The sequence below is a fragment of the Rhinolophus sinicus genome, chromosome 3, assembly GCF_057876585.1.
Source record: "Rhinolophus sinicus isolate RSI-liver-muscle chromosome 3, RSI-T2T, whole genome shotgun sequence".
Lineage (NCBI taxonomy): Eukaryota > Metazoa > Chordata > Mammalia > Chiroptera > Rhinolophidae > Rhinolophus > Rhinolophus sinicus.
Window position 1 is genome coordinate 6,218,985 of NC_142503.1, and position 25,676 is coordinate 6,244,660.

Consider the following 25,676-nt stretch of genomic DNA (forward strand, 5'->3'; position numbering starts at 1 on the left):
TGTACAGGTCCCAAATATTGAAACAACTACCCATCAATGTAATGGTACGGAAGAAGAGCATTCTTTGTTGCACCAGAAACTGAGGCATTCCAGAAAGATAGAAAGTGAGAGGCCACAGACAGAAGGAGACTTCAGTCTAAGACACACAGGAGGGCCCTGCTACAAAGGAGAGGGGGCACCAAATTGCCTGTGACCAGGGAGCCAGCTTGGGGCTGAGATCACAAGGGCACCAGCAAAGTGAAACCCTATAGCTAAAGGACCTCCCAACACAGACCAACTGTGCTGGGGAAACAATGATTTCAGATTTGGATGGATGAAGTTTGAGGAACTCTTCACCTTACTTGACTGTTATTTGGTCATTGTTTTACCAAGTACTTCTTTGGTTCTCATGTGACCTTCCAACAGTAGTAACATGGACCATCACCCTTCTGGAAACATGGCTGCCGTTGCTCTTCATAACTCAGCTGTCACCAGGTTCATTTCTCTCTCCTGCTCTAGCGAACTTGCCAACAGTGCCTTTAGGTTCCTGGGCCCTCTTCTCCCTCGAATCCTCTCTACCTGGGCACTCTGGTCCGCACCTACTGTTCCCAGCACCTCCCATGTACCGAGGACTCACATCTACAACTTTGGCTTTGGTCTCCCTCTCAGGGAGCCCTTTAGCTACATCTTCAACAGCCTACTTCTCTCTCAGGCATCTCAGAGGCATCGCAAAAGCTGGGTCATGCCAGCGTTCTTCCCAAAGACCAAACCAAGTGCTTCGCTCCCCGTGCCCCCTCTCCACCTACACCTCGTCACTGTTTTCCTGCCTGCCCCGAGCAGGTGTGTGCGCTTGGCCTCTCTGTCTTAGCTCCCGCATGGCGTGTTTCCTCCCATCCACAATTGTTTCCATTTCTACGTTCAGACAATGAGCCTTTATTGAGCAGCTACTGCATACATTTTGCTAGACACTAAGGATATAAATAGTTAACACAAGGGCCCAGTCTTCAGGGGCTTCCTAGACTAATAAACAATGGCAGACACGGAAAGAAGTAAGTACCATAAAGTATGATAAATGTGATTAAAGAACAAGCCAAGACTACTGTGAGTGCACAAAAGGGAAAGGATCAGATCTCCCAGAAGATGGAGGAGGGACGTGTTAGCTGCGTTCTGAAAGCTCTGTGAATGTTCTCCATACAGCTAGGATGGCTGAGAAGATGAAATGCAGTGCGGGGAGAAAGGGACATGCCAAAGTCACTATGCCTGTGGAAAGCCACAACAGAGAATGTCACAGGAACTAAACTAATCTAAAATGCAGGGTATTAATTTTCTCAAAATAACATTCATTTGAAAATCTAAGTAGCAGAAGGATCTAAGGAAATGAAAAAAGAGCTAGAGCTTTGCTCAGTGATGCGGGTTCGTGCGATTAAGGGTCTGGACAAGGCCGTCTCTCTTGGGCCTTATGAGGGTAGCTGCGATGCACCCTCCCTTTCATGAGCGCAAGAGGCAAGAGCCAAATTCAAGATCCAGGAGACAATCAGCGTAATGAGAACAAAAAGGACTATCAGAGGAAACCTTAAAAAGGAGAGAGTTAGATAAGAAAACCAATCAAAGACCCCAGCTGAAGGGGCGGGACGTGTTCCCCAGAGAGCTCTTGATTACAGCCGCGATGGAGGAGAGGCACACAGGGAAAGGACCATGCCCTTCCCAAGGTTAGCCAAAGAATAGTTGTCATTTCGGAGGTCGGCTGCATTCATATCGGCATCACATTTTCCTGTAGCCAATGCCACATTGACTGCTCACAAGGTTTGGATGAAGAATAACTATCTGGCACCACTCAAGTCACACCAGTGTCCACTCTGCCTGACCCACTAGCATGCTGGCTACAGACATGAGGAAGCCAGCCCCGGCTCGCCAGAACCACCACCGAGAGCCCCCACTGCTCAGACCCAGCTGGCGGGGGTGGGGGTGGGGGGGGAACGACAGACACCCAAAGTGTCTACAGGAGGAATCTGACTCCATTACCTTCCTCTCTTTATGTATGAAGAGGTGCCACCTGAATTCTCCCTCTGCCCAAAATGATGCCCAGATGAAGGAGAACAGTCAGGTGATAATGGTTGTTCAATTCAACAACTGTCAAGCATTTTCTATGGCTAAGTGGCTGCACCAAAATGTCCACAACAGAGACTGTCCTGGTAAAAGAGCAACTCAACCAAAGTGTCATAATTACTCTACTGGTTAGCAAATCCAATGATCAAAGAGTCAACCTCCAATATGGACATAGGCTCAGGGCAGAAAATCAATAGACATAAAGCGATTGCAAATAATCTCCACTCACTGCTGACTTCAAAAGTGTAGATTTTTTTATATACAAAGCTTTCCACTGTGTCTCCCCAAAAATAAAACCTAACCAGAAAATAAGCCCTAGCATGATTTTTCAGGATAACATCCCCTGAACATAAGCCCTAATACATCTTTTGGAGCAAAAATTAACATAAGACCCAGTCTTATTTTCGGGGAAACACAGTATGTGTGTAACTATACTAACAAAATAGTCTTCATCTCTAGATTAACAAAAGTAACTTTATTTGTGTATACTTACTTGTTCTGGCTTCCAGGCTTCTAAACACTTTTTATGGTATTGTGGCCTTAAAAAACAAGAACGAATTTCCTGCAATTTTTCCCAAAAGGTTCCATGTAATTCTGAGAGCTCAGCAATGGTGCCACAATAGGCACACAGACATAGCGATGTAATTCACACCCGGCTGTGCAACTTTTTATTTTCTAGATGCTTATCATTAGCTGGGTTGGAGGATGCATTCTCCAGACTATTTCATACCAATAAAAAGAATCATAGCTATGGTGCCAGGTGTCCTTTTCATAATCATTTTCCCCTTTAAAAAAGCCCATTGCTCCAGCCAGCACAAAAAAATAGTAATAATAATAATTCAAAAATCAAAACCCTTATTAAAATCTCTATCCACCCACTATTCTGGGTAGCAAAATGAATGGACTGGAATCAGATACTCAATTAGATATTTTCAAATGGCCCTCACACTTTTTATTTTCCACTGCCCTCACAACAACTTTGGGATTTCCTATATAAAACTGAAATGTAACACGTGAATGTAAATACACATATGTCCAGACATTAAATTTCACCTGTAAATCTATCCCATCTTCGGGCTACTAACCAAAAATCATTTAGGTAGATTAATTAGTTTAATTCTAGCACATGAAAAATGATTTGTTAATTACAAAAAAATAATAGATGCAGGCAACGGATGATAACCTCAGTATGTCAGGCACAGCCACAGTGATTTGAGGAAACAGCATGTCTGATCCTAAAATTCACTGCTGCCCTGTTATCATTAAGTCATCCATTAATTCCACGAATCATTCGTCTGTCAGATAATGTTCTGGCCTAATAATAACTGCAACCATCTTTTGAGGGTTTATGGCACATCAGCACTGGTCCTGAGAGCTTCAGAGCTATTTCTGCTCAGATAAGCCTCACAGGAGCCCAATGAAGTAGAACTCTTCTGGTTTTCATTTTACAAATGAGGAAGCACAGAATTAAGTGGTGAAGTAACTTGTCCTGAGTTTGAAACTAACAAGTGAAAGTCCTAGAATCAACTTGGGCGCCCGCTTCTGAGCCCCAGGCCCTTGCCACTGACAATCCTTTCCGTGTGCCTCTCTGGTGTGGTCTTGTCTATGATGGGTGCTTGGAACCCCAGGCTGGGCTCCCCTTGGGGCCCATGCATCCTAAGCGTCTGGCCTCTTTCAGTCTGCCCCATACAGGGAGAACAAGAAAAGCCACACTCTCAGGAACGGGCCTGTGGTTTTTCACCTCCTCTTAGATTGCACAGAATATTCCAAATCGTTAAGACATTATCAGAACACCATACCAACCCAATTCTCAACAGTGACTGTGATACAAAGTACCACATGGAATGAGCTGGGTAATTAAGGGTCACTTTATTTTACTGCATCAAATATATCTTCCCAAACTGACAAAATTATTGTAAAAGCAGAATATATAACAAAATCCTATAATGCATTTTCTCTGCATTTGATGTTTTAAACTATATCCTTTGGTTTCTGAGCTTGTTGGTATACATTTGCCAGCTGTTTTTCTTTGAAGGGGCTGTTCTCACTGTGATATTATGTCCATCCCCCTCCTTTGGTTTTAAAAAGTCGTTTCCTTTATGAAGTTATAGAGTTAGTCAGTGGTACTAGTTTTATTTGGTTTTGTTTTCAACATGCCCTACGGCAAAGTAAGATGTTGCCAACGCTACACTCATCAGGCAGAACTACTGTTACGCTTGTCTTTAAACAAACTTTCAAACTCTAAGTCTAGAAACTGCTGCGTTTCCCTTCACCAACTCCCCAGCACCCACCTTCAGGGTGACGCTGTGGGGTCCCGTTTCAGCTCTGGGTCACACTGCTGGGACCAAAGAGGAATCTCAAAATCCTACTAAGACTCACCTTTGCTGTCTCCTTCAGGCTGCAGGATGTTGCCACCATAAGTTTTGCTTTTCTGCTGTCAAAATTGTTTTCCTGGTCCAAAGGTTAGCTGGGTTCACGTTGGGTCTGAGTGCCCACACTTGATACAGACGTGACAATCACAGACTTGGAGTCAGAAGATCTGGGCACAAATGCCATCTCCACTCTGTCTGAGCAATTACTCAGTCTCCCTCAACTTCTCTTTTCTCTATTTCTAAGTCAAGGTGAAAGATGTCTAAAGGTCATACGTTGATCTTACCTTTCATGTAATTCCATCAACGTTCGACCCTCAAGTCAAATCAATCCATTTCAAGGAAAAGACCCTTATCCCTGTGTCCTGGGTGTTTTGGTGTTCACACAACAATGGCCCTTCTAAAGCATCTGTGTGCTAAGGGGGACACCACGAAGGGGGTGTGGCTCTTCTCTGATTCTGTGACATCCAGATGGGGGCAGAGAGCCTACTGTGTGTAACAACGCATTCACAGACTTCATGGAACGGGGAGGTGTTTTGACAATTTGGGGCAGTTAGGCATCATTTCCCTCCTCCATTTGATCACAAACTCAAATGACTTTAGGAACCAGGCAGGTAAAACCCAGAGGGCATGGGCAGGAGCCAGTGGGGAGAGGTGAGGACCACGGTGAAGTCCTACCAATGGGCATTCAAATGCATACATTTTACAACTCCACGCTGGCCAAATCGAATAAGGCTGTCAGCTGAATTCATCCCTATGCTGCCAGCTTGCAACTTCAGTTCCTGAGAAAACCATGCTGGGTCCTGGGTCCTGGGCCCAGGGAGGAAGAGGATGCAGGGCAAGTGGGGCGGGTAGGATGCCCCAGAAGTGAGTGGCAATTCTGTTTGTGGTACGTTAGAAGACAGAGGTTTTGAATGATTGGCACACACTGGACAGGGAGGTAGGTGAGTCCTGGGGGGAAGGGTTTATGGTGGACGCCTTTGGAAAGAGTGTAACGCCCCAGGTGCTTGGGCAAAGACCTCTGGCAAATGTCCCATTTAGTATCTAGGTTTAACCTTTCCATTCCTGCATTCCCATCTTAAGTTGTCCCAACTCTTCAGGGCAGACATTTGAATAAAACCAGGTGTGGTGGTAATTGGGGGACCTGAAAGGCCAGGTTGAAAAGATGGGGCTCTGCCCCACTTCCACTGTCTGCTGAGCCCCACTGAGAGGGCAGCATCCTCCCCAGACAAGCAGATCCCCCTGGTCTGAGCAGAAAGCCAGCATCCAGGGAAGAACAGACACAGGTGGAGAAGGGCCCTTTCCTGCCTAGACAACTCCAGAAGGAGCCAGCTACCTGCCTGAGGGAGCTGAACTCTGAGGAGCATGGGCGAATAGGAGTAACAACCCGAAAGATGTTTGGGGGCTTCTAATATGCAGCAAATGTTCTGAGAGGGGGAACCAGTGGGGTGCTGCATTCAGAAGATACAGAGAGGTGTAGCTGAGAGGAGAGCAGTGAGACAATTCCGGCACCCCCTTCTTTATGTTACCATTAAAATGGGAATTCCAGATCTGATGGTCTCCTTCCCCTGTAGTTGAAGTCCATGGTTGTTGTCTTGCAAATTTGGCTGGAAATGCCTCCTTCACAGAAGCCTCATGGAACATTCCATCTAGTCCTAAAGCAAACTCTGTCAGATCCCAGCAGCACAGTCTTGCTCCCGTTCTATTTTTAACGAGCATGGCCTCTGCGAGTGGATTTCCAAAAAAGGTATTATTAAATAGAACCTTCCCAAATTCACTGTGCAGAACTATCTTTTATGGAAAACAGATGTTAAGAGCTAACTTAAAAATGCAAATCATAACATCATAACGACTTCTTAATTTTAAAAGTCATGGATACAACTTCCCAGGAGGGTCCAAAAGAGCCAGTGACAACAGCTGCAGAGAAAATATCAAAAGTGGGAGGTGACTGCAAAACAAAGGAAGGTTGTATGGTTGCAGAGAACACAAAGACTATTCCTTGTCTTTCAAGGGGGGCACTGAGCACTCACACATGTCCAACCCCAAAGTCTTCCTTCAGGTAAAGAAAAGAACAAAGGTAGCATCAACACTCAGGAAACAGATCATTCCCAAATGTGTCTACACAGGCCACAAGGAATAGAGAGTTCTAGAAATACACACTTAAGCTCCTTCCCATTTCCGGCACAGCTCCTCTGATAGGAATACGAGACCACAGTTTGCAAATGCTCCTGGTTCACATATACTTACTCAGATGCTCAACTGATGCCTTGGGCATTCAGCACAGACGTTTCCCTTATTTTCACAACTGGCCTCTCTTGAAACCCACTGTTCAAGAGGATTAAACACTTAAGCGTGTTCTTATTTTTGTTGAAGGCGGTCAGGTTTTTTTTCACCAAACTGTGTTTCATTCGCTTGATTAAGCCCTCTCCTTCCTTCTTTCGGGGCGAGAAGAAGGTTCAGAAATATTTCCAACTTACCAGTAAATGTTAATATTGCCCTTGTGAATAAAATTTAATATACATGCAAAATAGGCCTCTCTCCCTTTCAATTCTATGTACTTGTTGAAGAGCAAGTCACCACAGGAATTAAAACACACACGTGCAGTCTCCTGATTAAGGCATTTAGAAGCGCACCCAGGAACTAAGCCTGTCGCCGGTGTCCTGTTCTCAAACATACTGCTCAGGGCTGTCTGGCCTTTGTCACAGTATTAACTGTTATCCTCTGGGTGAAGGGCTAACGCGCATGTGCTCTGGGCTGCCCTCATCTCGACAGAACTGATTAAAATTAAACAGCTGGAAGTATTTTCAAATTTCTGTCTGGGGACTGCTTAATCCATCAGAACTCAGCATGAATTCCCCACTAAGATAAAAGTGTAAAAGTTGTTCTTTCGTTTTCCTCATTTTTTGTAAGACATCACCCTTTCCCCCCAAACAAAACATTAACAGAATTTCATGTCTTTCAAGTTCTTATCATAGGATAGAGAAAAGAAAAGGCATCCTAACGTCAGCTGTTGTTTACCTCCTGGAGGAGACAGGAACCCAAATCCCGCTGGGGAAGAGGGCAGAGAAGGAGGACACGTTATAGCTGTGTTATTTCCTCCCCCAGAAGTCGGCAAAATCCACTGACACTGGCTCCACAGAACGCCAGAAATGGGCATCGTCTGACTGCCGTGTGTGGGTAACATGAGTCATTTGGGCGTTCAGTCAATTCATGGGTTCAGAAAATAGTCCCGTCAAAATCATGCTAGTCCGCAGGAAGTGGAATGCAATATAAATGGTCCACCGTGAACCGTATCCAGGGCAGTAAGTGGCTGAGACACCGAGGGTCCACTTCTGTGAGGGCTTTCCTTATCTCCTCCACCCACACTCAGGAGCGCCACCAATAGGGCCAGGTCACACGGTGGGGATCCAGAAGGAGTGCTTGTCATCATGAGAACGCTTTCGCCCCTTAGGAGCCTGGTACGACATCACCAGACTCCCCATGCACGAGCATCAGAACAGAACTGGGAATCTAACACATAGACTCTGACAACACCTGGACGTTAACCAAGAACCCTTGTCTCTATCTAGGCAGCCACTGTCCGATCACTTAGATGATGCAAGACTTTCGAAAGTAACTACCCACCATCAGTTTGAGGTCACAGGGCCACAGCATCTTTCTTGCTTTACAGCTATTGGAGGGTTAGTTATAAGAGATTCCAAACATAGCGACTGCACAGGCTAGGGACACGGGCAGCAGCTGGGTTTCCTGCAAATGTCATTTTAGAGAAACTTTTGGAACCTGCAAGCACTCATCAACACCTTTCACACAGAACGATAAAAGTATGCAAAATGTTAGGCTGTACCTCTGAGCTGTGTCCACTAAGCTCAGCTAAAAGCACCGTTCCCAGTGTCCCTTCCCTGTGTGGCCCTGAGTTAGTGCCGGCCACAAGGGACATTTGCATGAGACCTGGAAAGCAGGAGTGCAGGAGCAGCTGTATCTTTTACGCTCTGAAGGTCACAGGGGCTCCAGCCATGTGGCAGCTCCCCCACACTGGCACTGCCCTCACCTTGACGGTGTGGGGCACCATTCGAATCACAGGTCCTGCAGTTTCCACAAGCAGGGCAAGATCAGGGTCAGATGGGTGATGCACTTCCTCAGGGCAACGTGTAAGGGGCACCAAAAAACTCACTGATCAAGATAAATATAGTAATGTGATTTGTTTAAAGAATTAAAAGTTGATGGGGAAAAAAAAATGAACAAATCATCAAGCTATCAAACAGACTGGCTGCGTGACCATGTTGGAATCAGCCACAAGGCAAAAGGAAACGCGGGCGTACTGATCTCACAGGCGCGAGAGCTCCTCCTGCAGCTTGTCACAGGCGTGGGACAGGCACAGCTCCGTGGGAGAGGGCACCTGCTTCTCCGGTGGGACGCCCTCAGCATGGTGGAGACAGGAAGGGACACCTGCGAGTTCCAGCATGTTTTCTCCTCCCAGTTTGTCCATATTCCCATCTACCTGCAGCTGCCCCGCCAACTGTCATTCTGGTGGACTGACAGCAAGTCGTGTTCAGCCTTCAAGGCAGGCGTAACTGGCACCCACATTCCTGTAGTAAGCGCCGCACGCCACACCACGTGTGGTGGCTCTGCCGCTCTGATTAGCATGTGATCACTGCATATAAACTGAGGCACAAGCTCAGGTTTCAGGAAGAGCAAGTTGAAGTCGGTCCGTAAACTGTCTTCCGCTTTCCCCACTTGTGTGAGCGTCTCTCAGGGGGTCAAGCTGTTACCCGGTGCGTTCTTTACCCAAATGCCCAGAGGCTCCGTATCAGTGGACCTTCTGATTATAACTGACAGGAAGCAGACAACCAGAATGTCCCTATGTCTGTACCCGGACAGAGACCTTCCTCTCCGGGGTTTGGTTTGCTTTTTCCTTCATGAGCAATAATGACAAAGCCACCGTCCCCGAAGGAGGTGTAGAGGACACCTAATAAACTCACACTCCACAAACCTGACCGCCACTGGAGGCAGCTATTGCTGTGGTGTTTAAAAGCGCCAGCTGCGAAGTCCAGTCATACTCAGACTGTAATTAAAGGGGAAACATGTATCTTCCGTGAGGACCCCAGTACCGTAGTCCCCTGGCTGTGGAACTGTGGGTGAGTCTGAGGAATCCGGTATTGTCATTAGCAGTCCTGCAGCTGGCTCATCTGGAGACTAGGGTGGAATCGAAAAGACTCACACCATCTCTGGGGAATGCAGTGTTTCTTGAGGAATTCTGGGTCAGTTGGATAAACCATAGTTTATAGGGAAGAGAGAGACTTCACTCCTGAGACCTGCTATGAGAAGGGCTGGGACACAGAGACATGGCACCCTAAGGACAGCTGCTGGAGATGAGAAACACTGTCTAGGGACCCGTTCTCGTGACAGATCTAGACCTGGGTTTCTTGATATTCCTATGGAATAATTCTTTGTTGTAGGCGGGCTCTCCCATTCACTGCAGAATATTTACCAGCATCTATGGCTCCTATCCACTAGATGCCAACAGCACCCCCTCCACCAGTTGTGACAATCAAAAGTGTCTCCAAACATCACCAAATGTCTGCTGGGTAGCAAAACTGCCCCCAGATAAGAACTGCTGACTAATGTAGACAATACCACAGGCTCCTTCCAGCCCCCAGCAGTGATTCCGGGGTAGCAAAGCCAGAAGCAGCGGCCACACAGTCAGACACTGAGAGTTCAGAGCCAGGTAAGGATGAAGTCTGCCATATAACATCAAGGCCGAATTGTAGATGAGGAAAAGCTGACACCAAGTCATCACCAGAGGTGTCCTATGCCGGGGAAGAGTCAACACAGAGACTGATGGCCAAGTTAGGCTCAAATGAGGGACAAACTAAAAGACCAGCCATGGAATCAGGACGCATACTTTGTGGTAAATATCATGCATTTGGTAACAGAGACGGGAGAGTCTGAGGACCTTAAGGTCGTGTCACTAACAGTTAAAGACAAAGCTTCTCAGCCCTTACACAGAGAATTGATTGTATCAGCTAGCTACTGCTTCGTAACAAGCTGCTCCAAAAACTCAGAGGCCTAAACAATAAAACCTTTTATTTCCCCTGAGTCTCTGGGTCAGCTAGGGTTTCTTCTGGTCGTGGCTGGGCTCACAAAGCATCTGTGGTCAGTAGTGGGTTAGTTAGACAGCTCTGAGGCTCTTCACCAAGCTTATCATGTGCTTAGGGTAAACATAAGGAAGGTGTGATTTCATACCTTTCGTCTTTAACTGTTACATTATGAAACATTAGTTACTAGTACGGATTACTAAGGAATCATTCCACGGGACTAGTCATGGTTAGAGTCTGTCCATCCTGTCACCCAACTGTAACTGTCAGAAGGGCCATTAGCAGTCCGCACTCTCACCAACACTAATTAATGTCTTTCTCTCAGCCAATAACCCTTATTTAAATGCTAGCTTCAAATAGCTCACACCTTTTTCTAGGAAGCAACTGTATGTCAAAAAAACAAAAACAAAGAAACCTCTTCTTTACACTTCCTATCACTGATATTGCCCTTTTTGTTGTCACATGGACCCTTGCTATACACATACACACACACACACACACACACACACACACACACAAAACGGCTTTACATTCTAAATTCACATTCACTCTCAGTCCTAAATAATAGTTCACCAGTTGTAACACAAATGTGACAGTGATGACAAAACCAGAAAAACAATTAGCGTTGAGTGAGTGGCTAGTGGGCACCAGGCACTGTTCTAGGTGCTACACATGCATAACTCTTCATCTCACAGTGACCATTTTTCACAGACACAGAAACTACCCTGCTTCCCCAAAAATAAGACCTAGCCAGACAATCAGCTCTAACGCACCTTTTGGAGCAAAAATTAATACCAGACCAGGTCTTATTTTACTATAAGACCGGGTCTTATATAAAATCCTGTCTTAAATTAATTTTTGCTCCAAAAGACGCATTAGAGCTGATTGTCCAGCTAGGTCTTATTTTCAGGGAAACACGGTAACATACCAAAAGGATAAGTGACCCACCAAAGGTCACTCAGTTAGGACGGGGCTGGGATTCAAACCCCAAAAGTCTTATCCTGAGCCCATGCTTCTATCACTATACTCTACTGCATCTCTACCATTCAATAAACTCTAGATATTCAATGACATTCTCATTTTCTGACAATCATGAAACTATGATTTCTTTTTTAAAAAGAAAAGTTCTATATAAGTGCATCCATTTGGTAAGAATACAAGATTTGCGATCATTTTGAAATTCAAAGACTGCTGACTTGGCTAGCTAGGAGAATATTAATTCTTTTCATTGGCTTTATGCAGATATCACTGTAGGCAAAACACAAATTATTTAGTATAACAGAATCCAATCTCTTGCTACAGTATACCATAACTTTGTTTCTGCAACATTGCTCTGATTGAGTCTGATCAAACACTTTCAGTTATGTGGTGTTGTTAAGTTTGCATGTTTTAAGAAATAGAAGTAGAAATGGTGTAAGTCAGGGGTGAAAAAGAAGGTTCAACTATGAGAAAGTAGCTTCATCAATAGTTTTATGCAGCATTCAATTAAGATGTAAATTTATCCTTTAAGAGGAAAAAAGTGAGTTGATCAATTGAAAATGCGTGTGACAAAAGAACACGTGCCATTGAGTCAGAAAAGCTGAGAGTGGTGGCAGGAATACATTGCAACAACTTAACCTCTGAAAGAAGGAAAGCTTCTATGTGATAAATGCATATAGAATATAAAACACAGATTAGAATTAGCAAAATGGTCATTTGAAAATCCATTTGTAGGTAAAGAAAGAAAAATATTCTGGGGAAGAAACATCAATAAAATTATTGGCAACATCAAAGAAATGGTTTCTCATAGAGAAATGATTTTGAGAAAACTGAGGATGGCACACATCTTGTTATTACTTTAAAATTTGTAATATTATTTATATTTTAAAATAAGCTCTTTTATTGCAGTTTAACACACATCTGGAGACATTACAAGGCCTACGCATACATTTCAATGAATTATCAAAAAGTAAAATATCCACATAACCATCCCCTACCGTATTTCCCCAAAAATAAGACCTAGCCGGACAATCAGCTCTAATGCATCTTTTGGAGCAAAAATTAATATAAGACCGGGTCTTATATTGTATTGTATTATATAAGACCCGGTCTTATATTGTAGTAAGATAAGACCGGGTCTTATATTAATTACTTAACATTAATTACTATATTATAATAAAATAAGACCAAGTCTTATATTAATTTTTGCTCCAAAAGACACATTAGAGCTGATTGTCTGGTTAGGTCTTATTTTGGGGAAACACTGTAGGTCGAGAAATAGAACATTTCCACATCCCACAAGTTCCTTCAAGCCTCCTCCCAATTGCTAGTCCCCCGTTTTTCCCCGAATGTAACCTTTCTCCTGTCCTTTACCACCACAAAAGTTTCCCTTGCTTTTAAGCTGCATAGAAATGGTGCATCTCACAGTACAGTACTCCTTTCCATCTGGCTTCTTTCTTTCGACATTATGTTTGTGGGATATACCCACATTGTAGTTCACTGATTTTCATGGCTATCTAGACATCCACTCGTGAATTGACCAAAATGTATCCATTCCACCACTGATGGACATTTGGGTTGCTTCCAGCTTAGGGCCATTGTGAGCAAAACTACTGGGAACATTTGCATACGTGTCTTTTGGTGCACACATGTATGCATTACTGTTGGGGGTAAAACTGCCGAGGCATAAAACACGTGTGTTCACTGGAGTGGATACTGCCTGCTTTCCAAAGGAATGGAACCAATTTACACTCTTTCAACAGGATTTGAGAGGCTCTATTGTCCATATCCAGCCATCACTTTGATTTTAACTGAATGGTAACTCGATCATACCACATCCGAATAATCATATGCAGTTACTAATTGTATTTGTTCTTTGAGAGCATCTATTAGCCAACTGGTATGAACTAGCTCATACTCTAATAACCTATACAAACATAGTCGTGCAAAGTTGCTGAATATAAACCTTGCCTCCCACTACAAAGATTTCGAGTGATTTTCAAATATGCCTCATGTTTTAACTCTCAATACATTTCACTGTTTCTCTCCCAGTTTCATCAGCGCCCTGGTCACGGAGAATTTCAAATCTTTTTCCTCCTACTTCCCCTTCCACATCTCTCCACATACGTTTGATTACTCATCTATATGTTGTATTGGTCATTCTCCAGCATTCCTCATGTGAGACTTCTCCACCACCTGTAGATTAAAGGTGGTGTCCCAACCCCTTGAAGCTCAGCTGATTGCCTGTCACTCACTGTATCCATTTAATCCAATCACAGCTATTTATACAATGTTTACTATGTGCTTGTCACTGAGCTAACACTAGGGATAACAGGTAAGCAAGGACTCGGTCCCAAGGGGGTTACAGCCCAGCAGGGAGAACCCGATATGTAAAGAAGCAGGTGTGATAAATTATACTAAGCATAAGCAGCAAAATAGAAAAATGTATGGGTCTAACACAGGCATGAAAAAGGAAGGGATTGGTTCGCCTAAAAAGAGAAGACAATGGATGGAACTTTGAGCAGAATCATGAAGGTGGATAGCGAACAGGTGGGTGGTGAGGATGCAGGAGAGGCTGAGGGTGGGAAGAGCCAACTGCACTGGGTCAGACAGACGAGAATCCACAGCGTTGGGGCTCAGACAAGAGCTGCACGGCCCAGAGAGAATCACAGGCCTAACCCATAACCACTGAGCCCCCCACTCCCCACTCCTGTATTGAGCTCCCCTACGCAGGCTGCCCCAGGGCTCCACTGCCCCTTTCTCTCTCCCAGATGTCACATCTGGAACATCCTTTTGACTGAGTTTCCACGACGGCTGCCTCATTCTGAAATAGCCTCACAGCCTTCCTTTTCTCATCTTGCTCTAATTCTACTGACAAAAGGCTAATAGTCACAAAGAATGAATCTCCAGAAAACTATACTCACCCTTGCCTATGTTTTCTCTGTTAAGTCACTTCCCCAAAGCTTGAAAGACTAATTGCTTTCTTAATTCTAAAGCTTCTGAAAAACAGGAAAACACTTTCTACTCTCCTGAACCTTCTACACTCTGAATTATTAATATTTAAAAATCTAATCAATCCATAACGCACGTATTGAGAACCTGTGTACAGAGCCTGTAGCTTGCTGGGGGAGTATTTTGTGGGGTGGACCTGGTACTCAGTGGTGACCTCCAAAATGGTACTAAATTTCACTAGCCAACAGTCTTCCTGGGGAAATGGACATGGGTCAGAGTTCCAGAAGTGAATACCAAATTACAGCCAGTGTAAAGAAAACATCCATGGTGGCCTGTGGGGGCGGAGCCCCAGAGAGTAGTTTCCAGGCTCTCGGCCTCACATAGACAGGTGCTGGCTCAGGTAGTAAATGGCCAACTGTGATTGCATGGCCATCAGCTGTGGCTAGTTGGCCGTCAGCTGTAACCAGTGAGCCATTGGCCACAATATAACTGCTGTGGCTATGCTAGGAGAGGGAGAGGAAAAGATGGCGGTTTGAGAAAAAGGGAGAAGAGAAGAAGGATGGGGCTAGCAAGGAGATGGCGGCTGGGCTGGCAAGCGTGGATGGCGGTTTGCGGACAGTGTGTATCCAGCCTCCAGTGAGAGTATAGTGCCGCCAGAGAGAATAAAGTGGTATGACTCCCCTACCTATGGCTCCGTGGGTGTTCCTTTTTGGCCTCACCATATCCTGCGTTCTTGTGTGGGGAGCGGGAGCAGAGACCCCGCAGGCCTCCCTGCACGACAAATGGCGCTGTGAGCAGGATCCACCGCATGACACATGGCGTAGTCGGCAGGATACGGTGCCGGCCAAAGCTCTCCAAAGGACGGTGGAGCAGTTTGTGTGCATGAACACTCAGTCTCAGGAAGACCAGGAGGAGCAGCTGCCGGAGAGCTGGACCCCCGTGGAGGGGTGGGAGGACGTGGACGGTTCTCCCACCAGCACAGGAAAAGCCATGCAGCTGCTGGAGAGATGGAGCCCCGTGGAGAGGTGGAAAGATGTGGACGGTTCCCCAACCAGCACAGGCCGGAGAAAGCGAAGGTCGTTGCAGCCCTGTGGGCCGGGGAAGTTCCTGCTCAGGCAGCCCGGATGCAGGACTTATAGTCCCAGGAGGTAACGCTTGCTGAGTCCTCCGTGGGAGATGAGGGTGAGGTCAAGGTCGTCCCTCACCCCCAGGACAGCCCTGGTGAATGACTATGGACTATGGGGAATTGCCTTCCATCCCTAATTTAATGGACCGCTTGACTGTTTGTTTGGGAATTGTTGTTAGTGGAACTGGGGGATATTTGCTTTTGTTTCTTGACTGGCCGCCATTGAGAATATGTAAGCACCTTGATTGTGAGTCGCTGTTGTTCCAGCAGGGTACCCTGAGAGGCACAGAGAGAGTGGCAGTGCGCTGAGAGGTCTGGCTGAGCCCTGAAGGTACCCTGGCTGTGCCCAGGAAGTCGGGCTGTTCCCAGAGAGAGTAGTAGAGCCCTGAAGGTACCCTGGCTGTGCCCAGGAAGTCGGGCTGTTCCCAGAGAGTGGCGGTGCCCTGAGAGCCCTGGCTGTGTCCAGGAAGTGTGGCTGTGCCCACAGAGAGTGGCGGTGCCCTGAGAAGCCCTGGCTGAGTCCAGGAAGTGTGGCTGTGCCCACAGAGAGTGGTGGTGCCCTGAGAAGCCCTGGCTGTGTCCAGGAAGTGTGGCTGTTCCCAGAGAAAGTGGCAGTGCCCTGAGAAATCCTAGCTGTGCCCGGGGAAACTAGTGGTACCCTAAGAAGTCCAGGAAGTCTGGCTGTGCCCAGGAGTACTGGTGGTGCCCTGAGAAACCCTGGCTGTGTCCGGGAAGACAGGTGGTACCCTAAGAAGTCCAGGAAGTCTGGCAGTGCCCAGGAGTACTGGTGGTGCCCTGAGAAACCCTAGCTGTGCCCGGGGAAACTAGTGGTACCCTAAGAAGTCCAGGAAGTCTGGCTGTGCCCAGGAGTACTGGTGGTGCCCTGAGAAACCCTGGCTGTGTCCGGGAAGACAGGTGGTACCCTAAGAAGTCCAGGAAGTCTGGCTGTGCCCAGGAGTACTGGTGGTGCCCTGAGAAACCCTGGCTGTGTCCGGGAAGACAGGTGGTACCCTAAGAAGTCCAGGAAGTCTGGCTGTGCCCAGGAGTACTGGTGGTGCCCTGAGAAACCCTGGCTGTGTCCGGGAAGACAGGTGGTACCCTAAGAAGTCCAGGAAGTCTGGCAGTGCCCAGGAGTACTGGTGGTGCCCTGAGAAACCCTGGCTGTGCCCAGAGAGCCTGGCTGTGTCCAGGATATTGCATTCACCCCCAGGCTCCTCGCACAGGTCCCCTCGCGGAAGACGCTTGTCGCATAGATTGTGAGGCGAGAGCCTGTAGGGGTGGAGTGTGGGGGCGGAGCCCCAGAGAGTAGTTTCCAGGCTCTCGGCCTCACATAGACAGGTGCTGGCTCAGGTAGTAAATGGCCAACTGTGATTGCATGGCCATCAGCTGTGGCTAGTTGGCCGTCAGCTGTAACCAGTGAGCCATTGGCCACAATATAACTGCTGTGGCTATGCTAGGAGAGGGAGAGGAAAAGATGGCGGTTTGAGAAAAAGGGAGAAGAGAAGAAGGATGGGGCTAGCAAGGAGATGGCGGCTGGGCTGGCAAGCGTGGATGGCGGTTTGCGGACAGTGTGTATCCAGCCTCCAGTGAGAGTATAGTGCCGCCAGAGAGAATAAAGTGGTATGACTCCCCTACCTATGGCTCCGTGGGTGTTCCTTTTTGGCCTCACCATATCCTGCGTTCTTGTGTGGGGAGCGGGAGCAGAGACCCCGCAGGCCTCCCTGCACGACATGGCCACAGTATGTAATGGGTGGGGGTGACATGGAGACAGGAAGCCCTTTCGGAGAAAGAAATGTCTGACCCCTCCCTAAAGGAAGAGCTTCCATCTTCGACGATGTGGAGATGAGGTGAGGTCAGGTGAGGAATGGGAGGGAGCACTCAGGTCTGGGGGGGGGGGGGCTAGGGAAGAAAACATGGACAGACACCAAAAGGACAGAAGGAGGGCGGCACCTCTGAGGAAGCAAACACAGCTGAGGGTGGCTGAAATGAAGAGCTTGACGGAGCATTTCTGGGATGAAGGTAGAGGAACAGGTCAAAGACAGGCTATGCAGAAGCTTGACAGCCAACTGGAGAATCTGAGATTTGAGTTTACACTTCTGATAATGCATCAGTAGCTCCTGGGGGACCAACCCTCCCTCAAACTACAAAAAAAATTCCCTTAAACAATTAAAAAAAAAAAAAAACTACAAACTTGGGATCAGATATAATAAGCAAGTGCCTGAAGGTGCTGAAGAATGACAAAAACAGGCAGATACTGGAGTGGGTTGGTATACTAAAAAAGGGAAAGGTACTGGGTGAGTTTCCTGTTCTTTTCTTTGACTCTGAGGGCAGCCCCCCCCCCCCCCAGCCCATCTACAGCACACAGGAGATGAAAATGTACAGTCTTATTGGATTGAAGATGGGGGCACAGAGATGGGACAACCCTAGTAGCTAGAAAGCAAGAAGGATATTGATAGGGACAAGAAGAGCCCCAAATCCTGTGCATGAACTCTCTGCACATGTCTGGCTGACCTAGGACCACACATCCATGGGGGAGACACCTGGCGGGCCAGCTGAAGCTCAAAGACCCAAACCCACTTTGAGTCCCGTGCTCCACCAAGAAACCAGAGTTTCCACGTGACTTAAGCCATTGAGTTTACAGTTTCAATTAAAACATTAAAGGTGGGAGTGGGGGGCGGGCATTAGGAGGGCAGCCCGCTTGACCAGATTCGTATTTCTTGCATTTTCAAGTGACAATTCTGACTTTGCTATGTGGCGCAGACTGTGTCATGGCAACAGCGGGTACAAATAAGTATCAAAGTCCCATGAGAGACGGTGGCCCCTTGGCAGGCCCTGGGGGAGGTGTGGAGTCTGAGAAGTGAATGTAGGGTCACCAGAATAGGGGAGGGGGTTAAACAGGACTGAGGAAGCAAGAGGGCCAGGAAGGCCTCCCACGTCTCTGACCAGAAAACCGATGACAGGTGGTGACATGAGACAGGAAGACGACAAGGCCTGCTGGAGGGCTGGAGTCCGCTTTCAGATGAATGGAGCGTAAGGGACATTGGAGCTATCTCAGTAGAGCTGTAACACAGGCTGCGCAATGTGGGAGTCAGGGAAGGCAGGGCTAAAGATGAAAATTATTAAGAAGACTGGCATGTGGGTACAGGTGAGCTCCCCTGAGGACAGAAGACAGGGTCGGAAGAAAAAGGGACCCAGGATCCTTCCTCCAGCAACCGCCCACTTTCATGGCCAGACTGAACTGGGCATGCCTGCAGAGAGAAGAGATGGTAAGTAAAACCGAACCAGAAGTCCCCCTCACAAAGGGCAGGTACACAGCGGTGAAGGGCACAATTCCTCACCTGCTGCAATCCCCTCTCAAATGCTCTGTCAGTGTCCTCACCCGTTACCTCACCCTTGCCTGTTCTAGGATTTCACCCTCAAACTCACCCTCAAACCCAATCTGCATAGTCCTCAAGGAACCACCCCCACACACAAACATCTAAGAAACTGGCCTCTGCATTATATCCCTAAATGTTCTCACTTTTAAATCCATTCTTACCTATTACCTGCTCAGCAGTGTGCCCTTCTCCCCAGCTTCCAAACCCCATCACATGCACCATTTCAGGGCTCATGCTGCCATCCCAGAACAATAAAGAATATCACATGGCCTACCTAAAAGCATAATTTGACAGTCTGATCCATTCTCTTAAAAGCAACATACAGAAGAAAACATGGTTTGGCATCAGCAAGACTGAGTCTGTGAAAACATTTTAAACATGTAAGCATCCATGTAAAGGAACCATTTTTAGCTGGCCTTGCTTTACTGTTTTCTTGTGTTTTGTTTCCTTTTTAACAATTCAAGTTTAAATTACTGACCTGCTGAAATTGCCTGGCCCCGGTTTCGAGGGCCACTGTGACCTACTTATAACCACACAGCATCCTTTACAGAGGATTCTGAAAACAAGAAATGTGGAGGTGAAATCGTAAGCAAGAGATGCTCACACAAGGTCCACGGACATCCCGCTTCAAGGGGCTTTTTTTCTGTTGCCATCAGGGCCTCTTGAGGTCTCATGACTGTGTCAAGGGTCCACAAAGTCAAAACTATCTCCGTAATAATACTAAGTCACTAGTTGGCTTTTTACATCTCCTTCTCTCCCTAGTCTACAGTGGAGGTCTGATGCACTATCAAAGAAGAATATCCACAATTATCAAGGGGGAAAAAAACATTAAATACTCCCTTTTACAGCCACCTATCTGGGAAACAAGAAGTCGCAGAGACTGGAAACAGAAGCGGGTGTGTGTGAGCCTGTGGCAGCTGTCTTCCACTAAAGAGGCACAGGAAAAAATGTAGGGCAATGCCAATCTCTCCCCAGAGAGTTTTTGTTTCGGAGAATTTTGTTATTTTTCATATAAACATGCTATTTACATTACCATGTGGTAGATTTATCACTGTTGTCTTTAATGAATCATTACATAAATATTTTCTAAGAAATTAATTTCTAATATGGTAATGCTTTCTTGCTATAACTCATATGAACAAAGCCCTCTGGTACAGGGGCCTGTGAACACTTTGCGTCCCACCCACAGGGTATAAGTCTGGAAGGTGCCAGGCGAGGGCTCAGCTGTGGCGCTGCCTTGGCTAGGCCGCACTAACCCACAAGTGTACTTATCTCCAAGTGAATTCTGTGCTTCCAGAGCCCCAGAGCAAATGGCAGCCCACTGTGGCCTCTGGCTCATCTAGCATGCCAGCACGCACCCCTCCTCTGCAGACAAACACCCAGAGAATAGAAAGTATACCAGGGCTCAAGTTTCAGTCAGCACCCACTGGGGCAGCTGGACCAGTTGTTGTATTAAAGAACGTCTGCACTCCAACCCTCTCAAGTGCTCCCAGCACCACCCCACCTCCTCCCCCAGAACCCCACAGGCATAGCCCCGCCATCTGCCAGTGAAAGGAGTAAAGCCTGGCAATTTGCCCCAAGCGTCTCACCTCACCACCCCTGGCTTCCCCAGGACTTGTGAGCTGCCTACCCTCCTGACCCAGCCCAGGTTCTGTGCTGGTTCTTATATTCTGGCCATATCACCGCCCACGGAATCTATGTGGTCCTTGACACACACTCGTTTCTGGCCCCTCTTAACCCCTCCCCCCACAGCCCTCCGACCCAGAAGGCGCAGATTTCAGGGCTTTCTCTTCCTCGCTTCTCCCTCTCGGCCAGCCAGCCTCTTAGCCTAGATTCCAGAGGCGACCCTTACTGGCAGGCTGTGGAAGGTCTTCTATCCACGTGCGCCAGGCTCAGTCTTCGAAATGCTAAATGAGTTTCGAATATGCCAGAGGCGCTAATGGACTCTTCGTGCACCATGGCCCAACAAGCTCATTACTCATTTCTCAAGCTTTGGAGAACGCTCCCCTGTAACAGTTCCCAGACTCTCCCATGTTTCCCTTCCCATTCCTTCCTTTCCAATTACATCATTGATAGGCCAGCAGGTCTTAGACTTCACTACATGCTAGAATCACTTGGGCACCTTCAGAAAATGCTGGGGACCAGTATAAGCCCCGTACCACACATGCCAACCTCAAGGAGACACCCAGGTAGCAGCTGTGTTCAAAGCTCCCCAGAGGTGCCAACGTACAGGCAAGACTGAGACCAGTGGTCTGGGCTAGGTGTTCACTGCACGTCTTCTCCTGGATCCCCGCCCTGGGCACCCCACCTCTCCATGTCCATAATTGCCTGGGAAAACACACCTCCTCTGCCCATTCTTCCCATTGGAACCGCCCAGTGGCCATGGAAGGAGCTTTGGGTCTGAGAGTCTTACACTCAAGAACATAGCCCTTCTCCAGAAGACTAAGGCCCATTTCTACGTCCTTATCGCTTCACTGATGAGGAATGAGCTGGTCAAGGAGCCCTGCATTCATTTGTCCTGTAGTCACTCCCAGGAGTGTGCCAGGCAGACCTGACCACTGATTGTGCAAGAGCCAAGGCTACGTGCCCCCCATCACAATCACCTGGGCAGCTTTGAGAACCTGCGGACACTCGACCAAGTCCATCAGGCTCTCTGAGATGGGGAGCAGTGCTTTTAATGCCCCCCAGCTAATTCTTACGTGCAGCCAGCCAGAGTCAAGGACCATGAGCCTAGTGGCTCAGGGAACCCTGGCAGACCCTGCCTCCTGCCTTCCTCTACAAATACCTGGGCGATGCCTTGGTTGGTCCATGTTTCCAGTTCACGTTCCCCTAGTCCATCACCTCACAGGTCACCTGAGCCACCTGTGCTTCTGTCTGTAAGTCTCACACCCTGAAGCCCGGCTGAGGCCCCATCTCTAAGCTACTCGGCTCACATGAGTGTTGGGCTTAAACTATTAATATGAGCTCCTACAGCCCATGGTTCATTTGTACTCGTCAAAAGGTCCCCTTGGGAAAAAAGTCTTTATTTTTAACACTTTTTCACTGAAAAGTAATGCACACACATAGTAAGAAATCCAAGCAGCAGCCAGGTGAGTGACAACAGGTCCCCTCCCACTGCAGTTCCCCAGCCCCGTCCCCAGGGGGAAGGATTTATAAACAAAAGCATGTTCATGTTTGTACATCTATCCCCCAAAGGACTTTTCTAGTTTGTCAAACCAATAAGATCCTGGGAGGGACAGACGAGCATCCCATCTGATCTGTGCCTTTAAAAGCTGCTCGGGGTCAAACCTCAGATGGGTCTGAGAAGTCCCCTGACATACAGCACCTAACACAGCCTTCAGGTGCTTAGGAAACTTGCGAGTATAATAAAATGGCTCCTAACCGTTTGAAGGGAGTGGGGATGGTCATTATTAGCCCCTGTTCTGAAGTAACTGTTACGAGCTGAACTGCGTTCTCCCCAAATTCCCGTTGCAATCCCAACCCCCAGGACATCAGAATGTAACTGTATTTGGAGATAAGGTCTTTCAAGGGGTGATTAAGTTAAAATGAGGTCTTCAGCCTGGGCCCTAATATAATCTGATGGGTGTCCTTATAAGACGAGGAAATAAGAACACACACAGACACCAGGTACACACACACAGAAGGTTCATGTGAGGACACAAAGAAGACAGCTGTCTGCAGGCCTAGCAGAGAGCCCTAGAAGAATCCAAACCTACCAAACCTTGATCTAGGCCTTCCAGAGCCTCCAAAACTGTGATAAAATAAATGGCTGTTGTCTAAGCCACCCAGGCTGTGATGTTTTGTTACAGCAGCGTAAGCCAATTGAACAAGTAAGTTAACTTAATTCTACTGGTCGCCTAGAGCATGAAGACCAGCGAGAAACATAGTTGCTAGATGCCAGAGACTCCTAAAATGATGTCGTCAGCCTCTGTGCCTGGAGGGCCCCTTATAAATGAAACCACTTCACAGCAGGTTTCTTTGTGTGGTTTTTCAGTAAATTTCTGGCAAAGATACAAAGCAAAGTTGCCTTATGCTGATTTCTACCCCAAAGTGAGAGAAGACGGTTTTCAGACTTGCTACACAAGGTTCAACATTTTTCTAAAACTTAAAACAAAAATGCCCCAGAATGGCGCACATGAACAGCTAATGTAATTAGAGAAACCCATAAAATGGTAGGAACGGAAGTATGACCAAGACTGGCCCAGAACATTCTGAGTAGCCCAGGGCAATGAGTTCAGCTCACTCTGTAACGCACCTTTAGAGTAAAGCCCTGTTTTTCTCATGACGGACTGCATGGGGGTGGGGGGGTACGCACAAAGGAGCTGGGACCGCCAGACAGTGCCTTCTGCAGGAAAACTGGTTTTCCTCCCTGCTTTGAAAGTGGACCTGGCTTTGATCAATAAGCTATTATAAACATGACACACAGTTGTGAGAGAAAATAACTTCTGTTTCCGGGGAAATGGCACAGATGAAGGCGCCGCCATAGCCTTTGAAAGTCAATACCCCCCACAGTGGCATAGCGGCTGCTGCCCACGTGCTTCATTGCAGGTTAGCTGGGCAGCGGGCAGGCTGGCTGATTGAGGAAAGAGCGCTGCCTTGAAAGCCTGCAGAAGGCAAGGTTTTCTTCGCAATCCGTGCAATAGTCAACTTAGATTTTTTTCCTCCAAACTTCTGGGGGTGAACAATAATTGCTAATAGATCTGTTCTCTTCCAAATCCAATAATATGCCGTCTGCCCTTCCAGGCAGTCTAAGATGTGCCCCGACCCACCGACTTGTTATTACACTGTCTGGAATGCTCCTAAAGATATTTCATCAGAGACAGTATGACACTCATATGTGCCAGCTGATTTAAGTCACAACTCTGGAGGCATCATTTCCCTAACGAAACGTGGAGAGGCCAGCAGTGGTCTGAAGGAGTTACGGGCAGGAAGCCAGCACCCCCGGAGCACTGCTCTGAGGGGTGCTACCTGGGTCTCACCACCACGCTGCACCGCTCATATCAGCATACTCAGAGTCAACGATGGATCTTTACTGGTGAAAATGGTGGCTTCTAAAACCTCCTAGATGGACGTCAGAAATAGGTTCTCTCTGGCAAATTAAAGGCCTTCAAAATACATGCACTGGCAAAATAACATTTCAGAGATAACCCCAGAGATAGTCATTCCTCTTATGCAGGGAATACAAATCCAGAGTGCTCTGTTGAGGGCTGCGTCCTGGTTGTCAGAGGTGACTGCAAAGATGCAGCCTGCCGCTGAAAGGTTATTATATCCTTATCGAGTTACACGAACACCGACGGCACAGAGAACTGGGACTTCGTGGATCTCACAGAGCAGGTCGGATCTCACAGAGCAGGTCGGATCTCGTGTCTTTTGCTAATAGGCACTGGCTTAGGAAATATCCACACGCGATACAGAAGCACCGGCATTCTGAGACCTGCATTCATGAGAACCTGGCGTTAAGGTTATAAGAGAACAGCTGACCTTCAGCCAGCCGCCTTTCACTTTGTAAAGGCCACATTATTTACCAAAAAGAAGCTGCCTGGCTTAGGTCAGTTTTCAGAACGTATCCATCAACATCCTCCAAGCCTGTGGGACCTCTCCAACCCCGGCTGGTATTATTTGCCCTCCCTTCTCTGCCCACCAATTCAAAGCTAGACCTCCCTTCAGCCACCTCCTTCTACAGAAAGTCTTCCTCACGTAAGGTCTTAACTTTGCATCCAGAAAACAAGGGCTAAAGAAGTTATGCTCGACGCTCCTCATCTTGTCATGAGCTTTTTGGCATTGTTTTCTAGGTCTAAGTAATTCAAGCCAATATTCTAAGCGCTTTGAAGGCAATGACCTCCTTTTCTACACTTGCTCATTCTTTTGTATCTCTTTAAGCAATGAGCCCAATCCTGCGAACACAGAAGTGCTTGCTAAATGCACCCGCTACTTCTGTGCCTGCTGTGCACGTGGCAACTTCAGGGCTAAGGAGAGAGACCACAGCTTGGCTCTGACCCCCCAAGAAATGATCCAGGAAAAGAGCATGGACCCTGGCGGAGCAAAAAGACAGGTCTCCTTGCATTTATGCATTTTACAGTGAAAACACCTGCACTGTTGAATTTCTGGAGCACTAAGAAAGGTGGGGACTCCCCCACAGGGTTAAGGATGCTGTCGATTTTTCCTTCAGCTAATTCTTTTAACGGGAGGGAGTGTGTTTTCTAAGGAAAACGGGAATCGCAGTTGGTGGGTTCAAGCTAATCGTCTACCACGATGTACGTGATTTTAGAAAACTACTTAATTTCTTTGAACCTCCAGACACTCTATAAAATAGAAATGCTGTTTATCCAACAGACTCACTGTGAGGACTGGACAAGTCAAGTGCTCCGTATGTTCCAAACCGCCACACAAGTGCATGGCTTTGCTATTTTCAAATATTCACGTCTTCTGACACCAAGATCATCAGGAAAACATGCACTGCAGTCAGAAAAGTCCATTGAACTTTCCCAAATAACCTATCAGAACCTTTAAAGAAAAAGACTTTATTTTTAAAATTCCTTCTTAAGTTAAAAATGCTGCATTTCAGAACAACTTTTGTTTTATTTACTAAAACAGATGGTGAATGCAGAATTTCTCACAGACTTGCCATCTTCCATCTGGGGCTTTTTCATTTATTTTGGAGGTAATAAATTAGATGTAATACATGGCCAATTTC